Source organism: Panthera onca, chromosome A2 (assembly GCF_046562875.1).
Source record: "Panthera onca isolate mPanOnc1 chromosome A2, mPanOnc1 haplotype 2, whole genome shotgun sequence".
Taxonomy (NCBI): domain Eukaryota; kingdom Metazoa; phylum Chordata; class Mammalia; order Carnivora; family Felidae; genus Panthera; species Panthera onca.
Window position 1 is genome coordinate 58114155 of NC_138340.1, and position 14909 is coordinate 58129063.

Below are 14909 nucleotides of genomic sequence, written 5' to 3' on the forward strand. Positions count from 1 at the left end.
TGCGGCTTCTATTTTATGTGATTTGAAAATAGATAATTAAGTGACATTGCTGAAAAGAGGGAGAGGGGGGCAGTGACAGGGCCCAGGAGTCCTTGCAAAAGGGAGGGAGAGCGTATCAGTACAGAGAGATGCTGAGAAGCTTGCTGGGGCACTTTGTGGATACCAGACTGCAAACGTGGTTTACCAAGAGCCCTTCTTAAGCCATATATGCGCGAGCGTCCTTGTAACTGAGACTGTTGACTGAATTCTTCCTTATTATGGTTGTAGTGTTCTTTGGTGCTTTGCAAATGGTCCCAGTAATATTTGTGAGGCTGTTTGAGATGTGATATTTGAGGACTAACCCGATTTTCACGATGGGGACGGTGTCATTATTAACTTTGGCACTTTCCACAGTGTGTGAAGGCCCAAGTTAGGAATGCCTTTCTTCCCGTTGTCTTTGTCTCTGTTAAAATCTGTCGCAACCATCATCTCCATCTTCAAACTGAACAACAGAGGGACATTCTGAAAGCAAAGAATAACTAATTATACCCTGCAAACACTGAACACCTCCAACCAGCGTCTCACGTCTCTGTTGTGAGTCTTGGAGTCAAGTTACCTTCTTACGAGCTCCCCCTTGGCCACATCTGTGGGAGCGAGAACCTGTGGTGCCTGACTTATTTTGCCTGACTGTGGAACTTTGGAAAAAGGCTTCCTTTTCTGAGTAAAAGGAGACAAGAAACAGCCCACCTTTCGATGTCTCCAGAATAGCATCTGGGATTGAGGCATAGCTCTCCGTGGTGTCTAAATATAGTTCAAAACCGGTTGTTTACATTCACCTGTTTTAAGTTCCTTGGTTTATCGGTTTCTTCCAGTGACTCATTGGAAATATCTCCGGCAAGTGCCAAAGGGGAGGTGTTTTATTCAAGAAACGGACCCAGTTGAATGTGTGTGTGACTTGGGTGGTCATCTACAGACGAAAGTGACTGTGGCTTCCCTGGTAGGAGAAAGCCGTGTGGATGGGCCTTCATGGCGGGGTCTTGTGCAGGCTGGAGAAGTGGATATGGGCTTAGTGATCTGTGCTTTATTCCTTCTTGCTGAGAAATGCGGAGGAGGAGGGATTTGAACCCAGAATGTAGGTTCTAAAGCCTGGCCTCCTTTATGACAAGATACAGATGATATACCAGGCATGAATACATGCAGAGACATATACAGCCTTCGTTCTTCCAACATAACTTTTAAATTTAAATGGAGCATAGGTGGGGAGAATGTCAGGCATTTACTGGGCCAGCTGGAGGTACACAAAGGGTTTAAAAATGCAGGGCTGAGAAAGACTGTTCAAGGGCTCATGGTCTCTCCAGGGTGAGGCTGCAGCCCCCACGTGTTCAGGCACACTGCCATCCTGCACTCCCGTGCATCGTCACCCCAGACTGTTAGAACCTTCACCCCAGACAGCAAGAGGGCTCAGGCGCAAACAATGCCTGGGTCCCTGTCCCCACTAGACTGTGACTCCAAGATCGCAGAGACCTTACTGAACCATTCCAAGCCTCTGTTTTCTCATCCACCAAATGGGTGAGGCAGTGCTGTAATACACCAAGGGTTGTTGGGAGACAATGCATGTAGAGGGCCCAGCAGAGGGTGGAAACTTCTTCCCCTTCACTCTGCCCACCCCGAAACCCCCTCCAGCCACCATGCAGACCAGCTGGTGAGCTGTGTCCCCACCTTGGGGCCTCCAAGGCTCTGAGCAGGACCAGCTGTGCATCAAGCTCTGCGCTAGGCACTTTTCGTACGTTCTACTCCTTCTTTTTTGTTTTTTAAGTTTTTTAACGTTTATTTATTTTTGAGAGAGAGACAGACAGAACATGAGCGGGGGAGGGGTAGAGAGAGGGGGAGACACAGAATCCGAAGCAGGCTCCAGACTCTGAGCCATCAGCACAGAGCCCAATGCGGGGCTTGAACCCACGAACCATGAGACCATGACCTGAGCCGAAGTTGGACGCTTAACCGACTGAGCCACCCAGGCGCCCCTGTTCTACTCCCTCTTAATGACTGATATTTTGACTGTTTTAGAGGTGAGGGTTCTGAGGCTCTGTAGCCAAGGGGGCCCATTCTCATTGCACGAAAACACTCCTACCAGTCACGCAACAGAGGCCTGACCATCATACCTGAACAAGACACGTATCTTTTTCTCCCCCGCCATGTGGACACCACTGTGCCACCACTGCCCAGGGCTCCCTCTGCAGTTTTGCTCAGCTGTTCTTAGCTTGTGGCTTTTGTGCCTGTGGGTACCAGCTCCAACCTCACGTTCCAAGCAGGAAGGAGACGTGGGCCGCAACACAGAGGAAGGGGCTGGGCTCATACCAGGAAAGCTCCTGGCACATTCCAGCTGGGTCTCATCTGCCAGCGCTGCATCACACGGCCACCGCTAGCTGCAAGGAAGGCAGGGAAGTCTCATGTGTTCGCTACGTATCCGCTGGTACAAACAGAACAGGGCTCAGTAAGAAGGAAGCGGAGAAAGGACCTTGCCAGTAGCCGTCTCCTCTTCCACAGCACAGTTCCAGGCTGGCCCAGAAAGAGCATTTCCCAACCGTTTCTACTTTGTGTGTCTTCTGGGTCTAACAGCATCCCCCGTCTATCTTATCCATCCCGTTGTTTCGTAAGGTTTTGATGCAGAGGTCTTTGTTAGCATCATCAGTCGGCAGTGGTTAACGTTCCTAACCGTGCATTAGCCCTGGGTCAGTTGCTCTACAAGCACAAACTCATGGACACGGTAACTGATGTCCTAATGGTAGAGTGACCTGTGACCCCAGAAAAAGTAGGCATCCCCTGTTAGGTGCTCCTCTGCGTAATAGCGTTCAGCATGCCGAGTGGTAGCTCCGTCCTCTGGAGGAGACCGTCTTACCGTGTCGTGTTAGTCCCTTGCTCTCCCCCACCGACTGCTCATCTGCGGTGTGGAGCCCAGGACTGAGGCAGAGGGGAGACCTCACCAGTGTCTGCTGAACGAAGGAAGGAGTTTCTGATCCAAAATTCATCACCCCACACATGTTTTAGACATCCCATAGTAGGACATCCACATGAAAGTATCCACAGCAGCGGGGTACTCTTGGGTCTCATCCCTGTGGAGAGGACCGAGCGGAGTGGCCACTGGAACTCTGAGACTGGTGGCCAAGGCTGGGGGCAGGGACCACCACCCAGTGAGGCCGGAAAGTGATGTGGATGGAGACTGGAACAGAGGAAGCCTGTAAGTCCAGTGTGCCGAGGAGAGCACGGTGCCTCAGAGGTACACGGGCTCCCCGATGCCTGGAGCGCTGGCAGGGTGGCTGGGTCTTGTCGGATGGAGAAGCCCCCCAGGAGAAGAAAGGGTGTGGAGAGGTTCTCACTTCGACTGTCCATTGACAGTCACTGGGGAGTCCTGGAAAATACCGACACCTGGGCCCTCTCTCCACAGAGACTTGAATTTCTGAGGTCTTTGATGTGTCTGGGGGCAGTGAGGCTTTTGGAATCACCCCAGGTGGTTCTAATGTGCAGCCAAGGTTAAGAACCATGGTTCCAGGTGGAGGAAACCATACGCGCAAAGAGTGGACACACAGTATCACGTGCTTATGTTTTATTTAGGTAGAAATCTGAGCCTAAGGATTCCGCTGGATCCCAAAGTTTAGAAGCAGTTACCAGGGGGGCAGGGGGTACAGGAGCAAAAGCCCCTAGCCTACGAAGCTCGGGGCTCTGGTATGAATCCCTTTGGACGTTTGGAGCTCATGAGGGAATTGAAGTGCGGAGTGACAGGCTGGCTGCTGGAAGCAGGGAGGGCCACCAGGAGACTCCGGGAGCTGCCAGGAGACGGGACCCAGAGCAGGGCCCAGCAAGGGGGAGGTGTGGGCGGACGGAGTGGAGGAGCTTCCGGGACGTCTGAACAGGTGGAAACACCAAAGGATGGGATTTTCTGTGCCATTCTAAATATAGTGCAGAGAAAACCAGAGCTCGTGCTTACACCGTCCCTCGGTCACCAGCTGCTCGCGGTGACTCACTGGAAACCCCTCAGCCTTCCACGCAAGCTGAGCGCCTGGTGTGACCATGAGAGAGGGGGGCCCCCCGGTCCCACCTGGAGGCCCCGCTGCGGGCGGAGGCCGACACGGGGTCCAGCCTGGAAAGTGGGCAGCCTGGCCTGGTCCGGGCGACAGGGCTGCTGCAAGGTGGCCCTTCCCGGCCGGCAGCCTCCCGCTTAAGAATAACATTTGCTGAGGCCGGGGCTGCTCTCTATTTACAAAGTACCAAAGAACCCTTCTCAACTGATTAACAGTGAATTAATTAACCACAAATATTTGAGGGAAAGTGTTAAAGGGAGTTTGTCTTATTTTTTCTAACTAGCAGGGGTGTGCGAGAAGAGGAAGTTCTGAGGGAATGTTTGTGGGCGGCAGTTGGGCCCCATTTTCTCAGTGAGGGGGCCCTGCCCCGTCCCACGAAGGGTATTTAGGAAATTCGGGGGAGGAGGAGAGATGGTATGTGTGTTTTCCAAACAAGGAGACTGTTTTGAGTCAAGGTCCCTTGCGGGACCTGTCCTAAAGATCTGTCGCCATCCGTTACAGGAACATATTTTTTGGGTGTGCGAAATGTTTGAGAAATGTGTCGACTTCTCTTGCCTTAGTAAATACGAAAGTGAGAGTAATGGAGTGAGTGGCCCTTTGATACTTCAGGAGTTCAGGGGGCCCAGCTCCGAGGACAGGCCACCGTGAATTCGCTGCAGGGATGACGCAGAGGGTGGTGGAAGGTGGGCCATGCACCTGCCATGTCCCTGAGAGGGCTTTGCCCTCCCTTCCTCCTTCTCCCCGTCTTCTTCCTTTATAATCCAGGTAAGCACACCCAAGCCTTCCATCTTGGATATAAATAGCTGACATGAGTTTACGTGGCCACTTGCCTCTTTCTTGAATAAAACACAAACTTTCACGGCTTCAGTTTGCTTGTCTATAAAATGAGGCTGATAATAATAATAATAATAATAATAATAATATCGTGGTGGGAGAGTATGAGCAGAAGCAGGGTTCTCAAACTCCAGTAGGCAGCAGTGTCCCCGGAAGGCTTGTGGAAACTCAGACGGCTGGGCCCCACCCCCAAATTTTCTGATTCAAGTGGGAAAAATTGCAAGAAGGGGGCCAGGTTCACCACAGGTGTTGGCTTATGTAGAATTTCTTTTAAATTACGGTGTTAGATGTAGTTAAAATCGGAAATGTAATTTTTTTTTTAAGTTTATTTATCTTGAGAGAGAGAGAGCAAGCATGAGTGGGGGAGGGGCAGAGAGAGAGAGAGGGAGAGAGAATCTCAAGCAGGCTGTATGCTCTGTGCTGAGCCCGACGCAGGGCTCGATTTCATGCCCATGAGATCATGACCTGAGTGGAAATCAACAGTGGATGCTTCACCAACTGAGCCACTCAGGCGCCCCGGAAATGTAATATTTTCAGTAAGCAGATTCAGCATCTCAAAAACCAGATGTAGTAGAAGAACCTACTGTGTGCTGGGTCTGTGCTGGGTACAGGAATACGGAACTGGCAGAGACCTAGTGACAGCCTCCAAGAATCCCAGTACAGTGAAGGAGACAGGCATGTTTTGTTTTTTTTATTTTTTTAATATTTATTTATTTTTGAAAGAGAGATACAGAGTGTGAGCAGGAGAGGGGCAGAGAGAGAGAGGGAGACACAGAATCCAAGGCAGGCTCCAGGCTCTGAGCTGACAGCACAGAGCCTGACGCGGGGCTCGAACCCGTGAACCGTGAGATCGCGACCTGAGCCGCAGTCGGACTGACTTAGCCACCCAGGCACCCCCAGGCAGGCATGTTTTAAAAGAATAGTGAGTGGAGGCGCTCCTTCAGCGGGGGGGGGGGGGCTTTGGTGGAAGTCTGTCTGGGGTAAAGGGAGAGAGGGTTTGAGTTTGCCGGGGGGAGGGATTGTTGGGAAGATTTTCATAGTACATGACACGGTGACCTTGGCCAAGTCACTAAACCTCAGTGAGCCTTAGCTTACCCCTCCCCCCCACTCCTGCCCCGTAACGGAGCCATAATGTCTAGCTGGTGAGGATTACACAAACGTAGTCACTGCTGGGCACATACTAGGTGCTCAACAAATATCAGTGCTGCCCTCCCCACTCACTTTTCTCTTCATCACCAAACACTGTCTTGCTTCTTCACTTCCCTCAGATTAAATGGACAGTTTCCATCTTTTCCGCGACCAGTTGCACGCACCTGGCATTGTATTTAATCCAAATGCGATTCGTCCCATGCCGGGTGGCTCTTGCTGGGCGTCACTGCCTCAGAGGCAGCCTCTTCATCAGGCTGGTCAGGGGGGCTTCCCTTTGGTGGCATCCGGTGTCATCCCCTCTGGTCTTTCATGTAGCCTTGATTTCATTTCGTAACAACGCTAGACAGTGATTGCTGTGGAAGATTCACCATGAGCACTCAGCTATCCGCTTGGAGATCAGGCACATCGTTTACTCCCGCTTTGTGGAAGCATCAAAACAGTGTAGCCCTTTGGAGGGCCCATAAGGCAAGTCTGTAGCCTGAATCCTGAATCCTGCGTTTGTGTCAGGGCCTTCGAGATGGGTGCTTCCGGAAAATCAGTGCCACTGTTCTCATTTCCGTGCTGGAGTTTGCCTGATAATGTGACACCTGGTTATTTTTCGAAAGGAATTCACCCCAAGGGAGTATTCATTCATTCAAAATTATTCATATGGTCCCTGAGATGGAAATATTTAGGGTTTTCTGGTAGGGAGAAAACAGACATCACTCTGTGTCTCTGGAAGACACAGTTTCTGGAGTGTTCAAATGAGTCACTTGGAGGAGGAAAAAAAGTCAAATTACTTATGTGTGATGCTATGTTTAAAAAAAAAAAGACTGAATAATTCTAGGGAAAGAAATTCTTCTCAGCACCATGGATGGCTCTTTGTCGTGGTTCAGGAACGGAGAAAAGATGTGCATAATTATAGTGTATACATGGGTTCTATTTAGGAGCAGAGCAAAAACGTAGACCTTGGTGTCTGCAAGACCCAGGTTCAAGTTAGTTCAACCACTTAGTTGCTGTGTGATGCTGGGCAAATTGCTTAACCTCTCTGCATCTCAGTTTTCTCATCCAGAGCAGAGAAGACCCAAAGTCTCCACCTACCCCATAGCGTCAGGAGTGGGAGACTAAGTGGGATAATCCATGGAAAGTGCCTGGCTCACCTTAAGTACTCTGTAGATGCTGGCTGTGGTGGGGTAACTAGTTATTAGTCATAGAAAAGCCTGAGTTTGATGCTGGTCGCAACTCCACACTACTGAGTATAGTTTCCAGATTTGAAAAGTGGATGTCACTGTATTTGCCTCATGGGGTATTTGTAAGTCATCACAGGACGAAATGGTATTTGCATTCAATTAATATTTATTGATAGTTATTGTTTCCCTGACCACACAAAAGGCCTTGTTTAAAGTTTATTTTGAGATAGAGAGCACACACGAGTGGGGGAGAGACAGAGAGAGAGAGATAGAGAGAGACAGAATCCCAAGGAGGCTCCACACTGTCACTGAGGAGCCCAATGTGGGGCTGGAACTCAAGAACCACAAGATCATAACCTGAGCTGAACTCAGATGCTTAACCCATTGAGCCACCCCAGTGCCCCAAAGGCTTTTGAAACATTGCCTTGTTTGGCCCTCAAGCCAGCCTGGAAGTAGGTACAGTGATCACAGGTGAGGAGAGCTCGTGAGCGCCCCAAGTCCCCCCTCTACCCCACAACATAGCACCAGCAGTTTCCATTTGGACCCTAACTGTGGGCCGAGACCGTCCTGGACATTTCCCACCCTTCCTGTCACTTACTCTGCACAGCATACCTAGAGCCGAGGTGTTTGTAGGCCGGTCCTCTAGTCAGGGCGGCAGAGGAAAGGAACACAGGTCACAGAGGCCCACAGTGCCAGAGCCCCTGTTCCCGGCCTCCCCCGTCAAACGCGCCAGACCTGCTCTTCTTCTTTGGCTTCACAGAGCCCAAGGAGCCTGCTGTGTGGACGCTCTGGGAGGAGAGCAAGTTCTCCCCGGGCCCCTTCCTTATTGTGTCAGAGCAGGGTTCCTGCATCCGGGCAGAGCAGGGAGGACGGCTGGCCCAGGTATGGGTGGATGGTGTTCAGTCACCACAGCAGACAGGCCTGGGCGCTACCCAGGAGGCCCTGTGTGGGGATGGGACATCCAAAACTCACACGGGCCTGTCCTGGCTCCAGGTGTGAGTCATCAGGGTGGGGCCAGGGGACACTGCCAACTCCAAGAGAAGCAGGTGGCACTCGAGACGGCCGGGAGGGAGGAAAACTGGAGGAGAGGGGGCAGGGTGTCGGTGGTCCTTGCAGAGGAGGCCCCACGTGGGCTGAGGCTTGCACTGCAACGGGGAGGCCAAGGTTGGGGGGGCGGGGCGGACCACAGCAACCCCGGGCAGAGTTGCAGAGGCAAGGGCAGGACACGGGAGCGAGCTTCCCTGTCACAGGCTGGCGCCGCGGTCATAGGAGTGTCCTCCCACTTTAAAGACGGGAATGCTGAGCTCTGGAGAAGCAGAACACCAGGCACATGGTGGGAAGGGCACACTGGATTCCCTCCACTGTCCAGGATGGTTGAGCAGCTACGACTGAGTTAGGGGGTCAAAGCTGGGAACCAGGTGGCCGGGTGTGGGCAGGACTTTGGGGATGATGGTCCAGCCACACAGTGTGCTGCTGCCCAGAGGCTCACTGGTGGCTGGGACCAGGGCAGGGGTTAGCTGCTGTCAGGTGGATCAGCTCCTAGACTTGTAGCACCATCTTCAAGCAGCTTACTGTTGCCCACAATGGCCAAGGGTACTTCAAGGCCTCAAGGGCCTCAGCTGCCTCCTAACATACAGCTTTGTGCAGACACTGGCCAGTGGCCACACCCACATCTGGGCTGAACCTCCACGCCCCCCTCAGGGACCGGCTACCTCCTGTGCCAGGAGCTGGCCTGCCAGCCCCCACCGAGCCCAGCTGGCAGCCTCAGCTCCCTGCAGGTTTCCTTCCCCTCTTTGCCCTCTGTGCTCGGGTACCATCTTTCACTTGCTTGAGGACTCTTCTCCCACTGTGTATTTTTAGTTGTTTGTTCATGTGTTTGCCTCCTCTGCTAGACTCTTAGTTCCTCCAGCACTGGAACCGTGTCTTTTTCTCTTCCTGTTTCCCTCACATAGCTGAGATTCTGGTCACTTACTGGGGGGAGGTGTACTGGTTTTGTGAAATAAATAGCTTAGCGGTTCCCTGAGGACAGCGCCCCGTCCAGTAGGGTCCCATCTCTGGGAGGTTGCAGGATGGGGGAGCAGTGGGAGGGAACGAGGTGTAGCAGAGGTGAAGTCTCCAGAAGACACTGTGGAAGGCGGGGTCACCGTGGCAGAGCTTAGAGCAGAGGAGGAGATCGACACCCTCCATGTCTGCACCTGGTCAGTAGCAGGTTGAGGAGGGCCTTGTGCTTAGACAGCAAGGGTCCCCGCCTGGATCAGGGGAGAAGCCACACCCTGGGCAGCCTTGGCCACAGTAGGGCCCCTCAGGAAGCAGGGGGCACACACCTGGGTGTGCCTGGAGGCCTTGCGAGCGGGTTCCCATTCTGGCTGAGTCAGAGCTGGCCTTGAACTTGCAGAGCCCATGCGTCTACCACGACCACTGGATTCTGGCCAGGCATTGTTAGTGGCCAGTGTAGCTTTGTGCTGTCAGGAAGGTTGATGCCTTTAGTGGTCATCTTATAACACCCTCAATCGGTGCTCCCGAAGATGCCTGCACCGGCATCTTCAAAATCTGCTTTCGAGACGACGTGCCTTGTAGAGCCTTTTCTTCCCTGGAACACCTGTTCCCTGGCTGCTGGGTCCACGTGTGGGCAGGCCTAGTGGACCACCGAGGGCGCATCAGCACGTGCCCTGCCACATGCTCCACGAGGCCAGCTCCTTCCTGCCACACGCCAGACACCTTCTAAATTTAAACACTCTGCCCCCGGCTTAGGTAACAGTTACCTTGGATTTTTTTCCCCCCATCTGCAAATACTGAGTATTTTCCTAAAGACATTCAAGTCGGATGAAACACACACGTGTCCCCAGTCACTATGAGGGACATGCAGACTCTTGATGCACGTGTTGAGACCAAGGACAGCAGGAGAGGAGTGACCTAACGTGGTGGCCCAGGGTGCCAGGGACCCTGGAGTGACCGCCTGGGTTCAAATCGCAGCTCCTACGCTCACCAGCTGCAAGGCATGGCCAAGGACCTGACCCCGAGTAGCTCCACTTCCTGACGTGCAAGGTGGAAATAGCATTATTGGTACCGGATATAGAGCCCCTGTGGGTCACCATCTGAAAAGCCTTCAGACCAGGACCTGGCCTGAGGGAGCCTGTCAGCAGGTGGTCATACTCATGACCGAAGCTGCAATAACATCATAGTTACGGTCATGTATCAGTCACTGGCAAAGCAGCAAGCTGTGTGAACCTGCAAGGAAGGCCCTCTTCTCTTCTAGGGGAACAGGGGCAGGTGCAGGCTTCAAGGTCCCGCCAACAAACGGCAGGTTTGGGCCCAGACTCCGGGCTCCCAGGACCGGGTCCTTGTGCATCCCCCAGGCTTGGACAGTGCCACCACTGTCCGTTTGTAAAGTGACAGTCAAAATAACTGGCTGCAGATGGACCAGAAAAAGGCGCTCATCACAGAAATTTAAAACAGGCAGGGCCAGCACTGGCTGCGTCTGAACGTGTCCCTGGGAGGGGCCCGGTGGCTCTACCAAGGCCCACGCTGGATGCCTCAGGTGACCGCAGGGGCTTCCCAGGGGAGGGGGCAGCTCTGGTTTGTGAGCCCTTCTGAAGTAGGAGCTCCAACAGCATGTGACCAGGACATGGCTGGCCCGCCGAGAACTAAAAATAAACGGCCGCTGGGCTGCCAACTGGCAGGGCAGGCCCAGGAGGCACAGGCGAGGGGCGAGGAGCAGGTCCTCCTTGGACTGGAAGCGGGCCTCATGACAGCAGGGAAGGCGGCTCCAGAAGTCTCTGGTGGCAGTTTTTAAGGGTACCTGTTACCAGCTTGGGAAAAATAGATAATTAGCTGCAGTGTTACAACATCCTTCTGGAAGGTTCTCATAGCCCCTGCTTAATTTCATTTCCGCAAGTTGCTTCCAAGGCTGGCAGAGAGATCTCTCCCTTGACTCACGGACGAGGGGCCAAGCCAGGAGCGGGAAGGCCAGGGGCAGAATCCCAGCTCGCAGCTCCGGGAAGCCTCGCTATCAGTGCCTTGATTTCTCTCCTATTAGTGGTAAAAGAAAAAATGTAAAGGCACCCTGAGGACCCCAACCTTGCCTGGGATGCTGAGGCGCATTCAGATCCCCTTGGCAAGCACCCTGGGCTGCCACACATGCTCAGTGCTTGCCCAGACGTTCGAGAATGAGGAGCTCTGTGTGTGAAGATGGGGCGACTCTGGACCTGGACAGCTGGGCCCCCAGAAGCCAGGCCAGTGAAGTGGGCAGGTACGATGTTAGAGGCCCAGGGTGACCTGGGTGGCTGTGCCTTGAGCTATGGAGCCAAGGCTGGCTCGAAAAAGACCAGCTGTGTGCAGGGCCTCTCTGGACCTCCGTTTCCTCATCTGCAAACAGTGAGGCCAACGTCGCCTCCGTCCAGAGCCGTAGCTGAGAGACTGAGAACGCATGGACACGCGCACGTGGAAAGTGTCGAATGGAGCCTGTGTTCTAGGCCGTTCCACAGAGCCCCTGGTGCAGAAAGTCGCTTCCCCTCTGCCCCGTGGGCTCCTACCCCAAACCCAGAAGCAGAGGTTGGGCAGCAAGCGGCACTGGCTGCTGGAGAAGGGGCACCCCCTCACTCATAGTATCTCACCCCTGCCCTGAACCAAGCTAACCGCCCCAGCGCAGAGGCTCTGTGGAGACACAGCCACACGGGAGAAGCTGGTCTGCCCGGGGCACTCCAGAAAGCAGGGCAGTGGGGCCATCGGCCTCCCCACGGCTCCCTCCCTCACTGTGGGTCCCTCTGCCGGCACAGTAAGTGCTCTGAGAACACCAGCCCAGGCTGCCCATCTCTGCGTCCTTCCTGGTATCAGGATATAATAGCTTCTCCATGAGTGCCTGCTTAATTACAAAGCACCCGATAGAAACGGTGTTTTCTCTGGGTCTGCCCAAGTTCCCACTGGAGAACTGTGTGTGTAGGTGTATGACTTGGGACCAGAAGATGGGCCCTATTTAAAGGAAATCAAATAACACTTGTCCACCTGGGAAAATCTGCCCTCTCCATGCTAGTCATTTTTCCACGGATCACCGCCCCGTGTAATCCTTACAACAATGTGGCACAGGCAATGTGCCCATTGAGGAAGCAAGCTCAGAAACGTGCAGTAACTTGCCCAAGGCTACACAGCCCTCGCGTGCCAAGGCTGCTTCGAGTCCCCATACCCTCTCGCCTTGCTGGGATGTGAACTTTCGGAAAACCATCTGGGGGCGGGGTGCCTACACAGGCTCTGTCCGACCAGCGGGGGCCCTCTGGGTGCCATGCCTCTGAGCAGCCCGGCTTGTGGCGCAGCCCCCCGCAAGTGGCCCCAGGGTTTCTGCACCATCTGACAGAAGCACCAGAGCAGCTCCGGGAATAGCTTGTGACGCGCAGTCTGTCGGGGTGTGGTGCCAGCTCCCCAGTGCGCACCTTCTGCCGAAGCTCTGCTCAGAGATGCTCAGACTCCCAGAGGTGGCACCTGAGCCCAGCCAAGAGACCGCCAGTGGCCAGGGCCAAGTCCAGGAGTAGGAACACGACGCTTTCACCCCAATTCCTCAGCTCCTACACGGGCAGCCATGCGAAGTCCCTCCTCTGAGCCCCACAAAGGGGTTGGCTCCCTGTTTTCAGCTTGAGCTCAGCTCCAGGTGCTCTGTAATGGGACTCTCCTGGATGGAGGCAGAGGGACTCAGGGCTCCGCTGTGTGGCCAAGACTAGTCAGTTGACCTCTCTGAGCCTCAGTTTTCCCATCTGTGTAATAAGACTGAGATGTCCCCTAGGAACTTTAAATCAAAGAAGTCAGCACAGACTCTGCTTGTAATAAGCGTAGGCTGCAGTGTCCACATAGTTCTGCCCGCCCCTTCTGCTCTGCTCTCGTCTGGGAGGTGGCACTCCCATCGGATGGCTGTCTCTACCATGCCACTAGCTTCCCTTCTTCAATGCAGAAAACCAGGCCTGCAGGGCTGGGCTGCCAGCAAAGACTGAGAGCATGAGAGGCAGGGGCCAGCTGTCTCTCTTCCTGGAGTTGGGGAGAAAGTGCTGGATCATTTAGGCACCATAATAATAATTATTTCTTTTCCTAGTTATTGTACAGATGTCACCCAATCAGAAAAATTGCTTAGAGGGTTTATTCAGCGGAAACTTTCTCTTTCACCAAAAAAGGAGAGGAATCCTCCACAGCTCTTTATCTGAAGGCCAAAGGGACAGATTCCAAGGCCCCTGGGTGCAGGGAGGGAGGGGTGGCTGGGCTGCCTGGCAGCAGGTGGGGCTGTGGGTCAGGCCCTCCCTCCTCCCAGCTGACCCACCAACCAAGAGCCCCTGAGGTCATCAGGCTCCCTGGGCTCAAAGCATCTCAGTAAAATGACACTGCCTCTGTGAACTAAAAAAGCCTCTCTGAGCAAGTGAGATGAGACATGAGAACACACCCATGGTCAAGAGTTCCAAATGACCACAGGTGGACACAGACATTTTGGGCACGTAACCCAGAGGGAGGTGAACCGAGCTTCACTGAACACCTGCCATGTGCCAGATACAATGCTGCGTTTTGTCACACACTGGTGTGTGGTACAGGGGCCAAGAGAGGGATGAAAATGGGCCTGGGGAGGTTAGAGATGTTGGCCAGTTAGCCAGGGGCAGAAAGCCAGGGCTAGAAAGCCAGGGCTGAGACACCCCCCCCCCCCCCCAGCCTAGGTGTTTCAGCTGCTGCAGTCACAGAATAGGAGCACTGGTTCATAACAAAAGGAACTATTTGAAATAGCTGCTGGGGGTGGGGAGGCGCCTGGGTGACTCTGCAGTTAAGCATTCGACCTTAGCTCAGGTCGTGATCTCATGGTTCATGAGTTTGAGCCCCCCACTGGGCTCTCTGCTGTCAGCACAGAGCCTCCCTCTCTCTCTGCCCTTTCTCTGCTCATGCCCTCTCTCTCTCAGAAATAAATAAACATTAAAAAAAAAAGAAGAAGAAATAGATGCTGGGGAGGTGCCTGGGTGGCTCAGGCGGTTAAGCGTCTGATTTCGGCTCAGGTCACGATCTCACAGTTCGTGGGTTCGAGCCCCGCATCAGGCTCTGTGCTGACCGCTTGCTCAGAGCCTGGAGCCTGCTTCAGATTCTGTGTCTCCTTCTCTCTCTGCCCCTTCCCTGCTCGCACTCTGTCTCTCTCCCTCTCAAAAAAATAAGTAAACATTAAAAAAAAATTTTTTAAAGAAATAGCTGCTGGGGACCTCCCAAATTGTCCTCACCTGCAAGAAATAACATTTATACTCACATCTTCAAGAATGACATTTCCCCTTTAGTAATAGCTTGTCATTGACAAGATAGATCAACTGGTTTTCCCATCAAATGTATCTGATGTTTAAGGCCCTTTTAAAAAGCAAGAGAGGAAAGACAATTGTCACTTCCCCCATTCTCCTCCCTCCACACAGCAGAATTGTCAAGAAAAGAGACTGACACTTTGTCTTTCAGAGCTAACAATGGAATGCACTGGAAGAGAGAAGTGTGGCTGTAGGTTTAATTGTGCAAGGCGGCAGGGGCTGTGCAAGGCGGCCAGGCAGACTGTGGGGGTTCAGTTTGCTCAGAAAACTTCTTACTGTTGACATTTTGCAATTCCCGGCATATCCCCGAGCCTCACTCATAGACTGTTCGTTCATTGTGTAATTTGTGGGGTACCTGCCATGGCCAGGCTTGGTCTTATGCACAGAAAGTACAGCTGTGA

General features: G+C 53.3%; 1 protein-coding gene across 3 annotated transcripts in view; it reads left to right on the top strand.

The window, feature by feature from the left end:
• MGLL (monoglyceride lipase) overlaps nucleotides 1-14909 on the top strand; it is a 161938-nt gene that overhangs the window by 86759 nt on the left and 60270 nt on the right. The gene's annotated exons all lie outside the window — the stretch shown is intronic.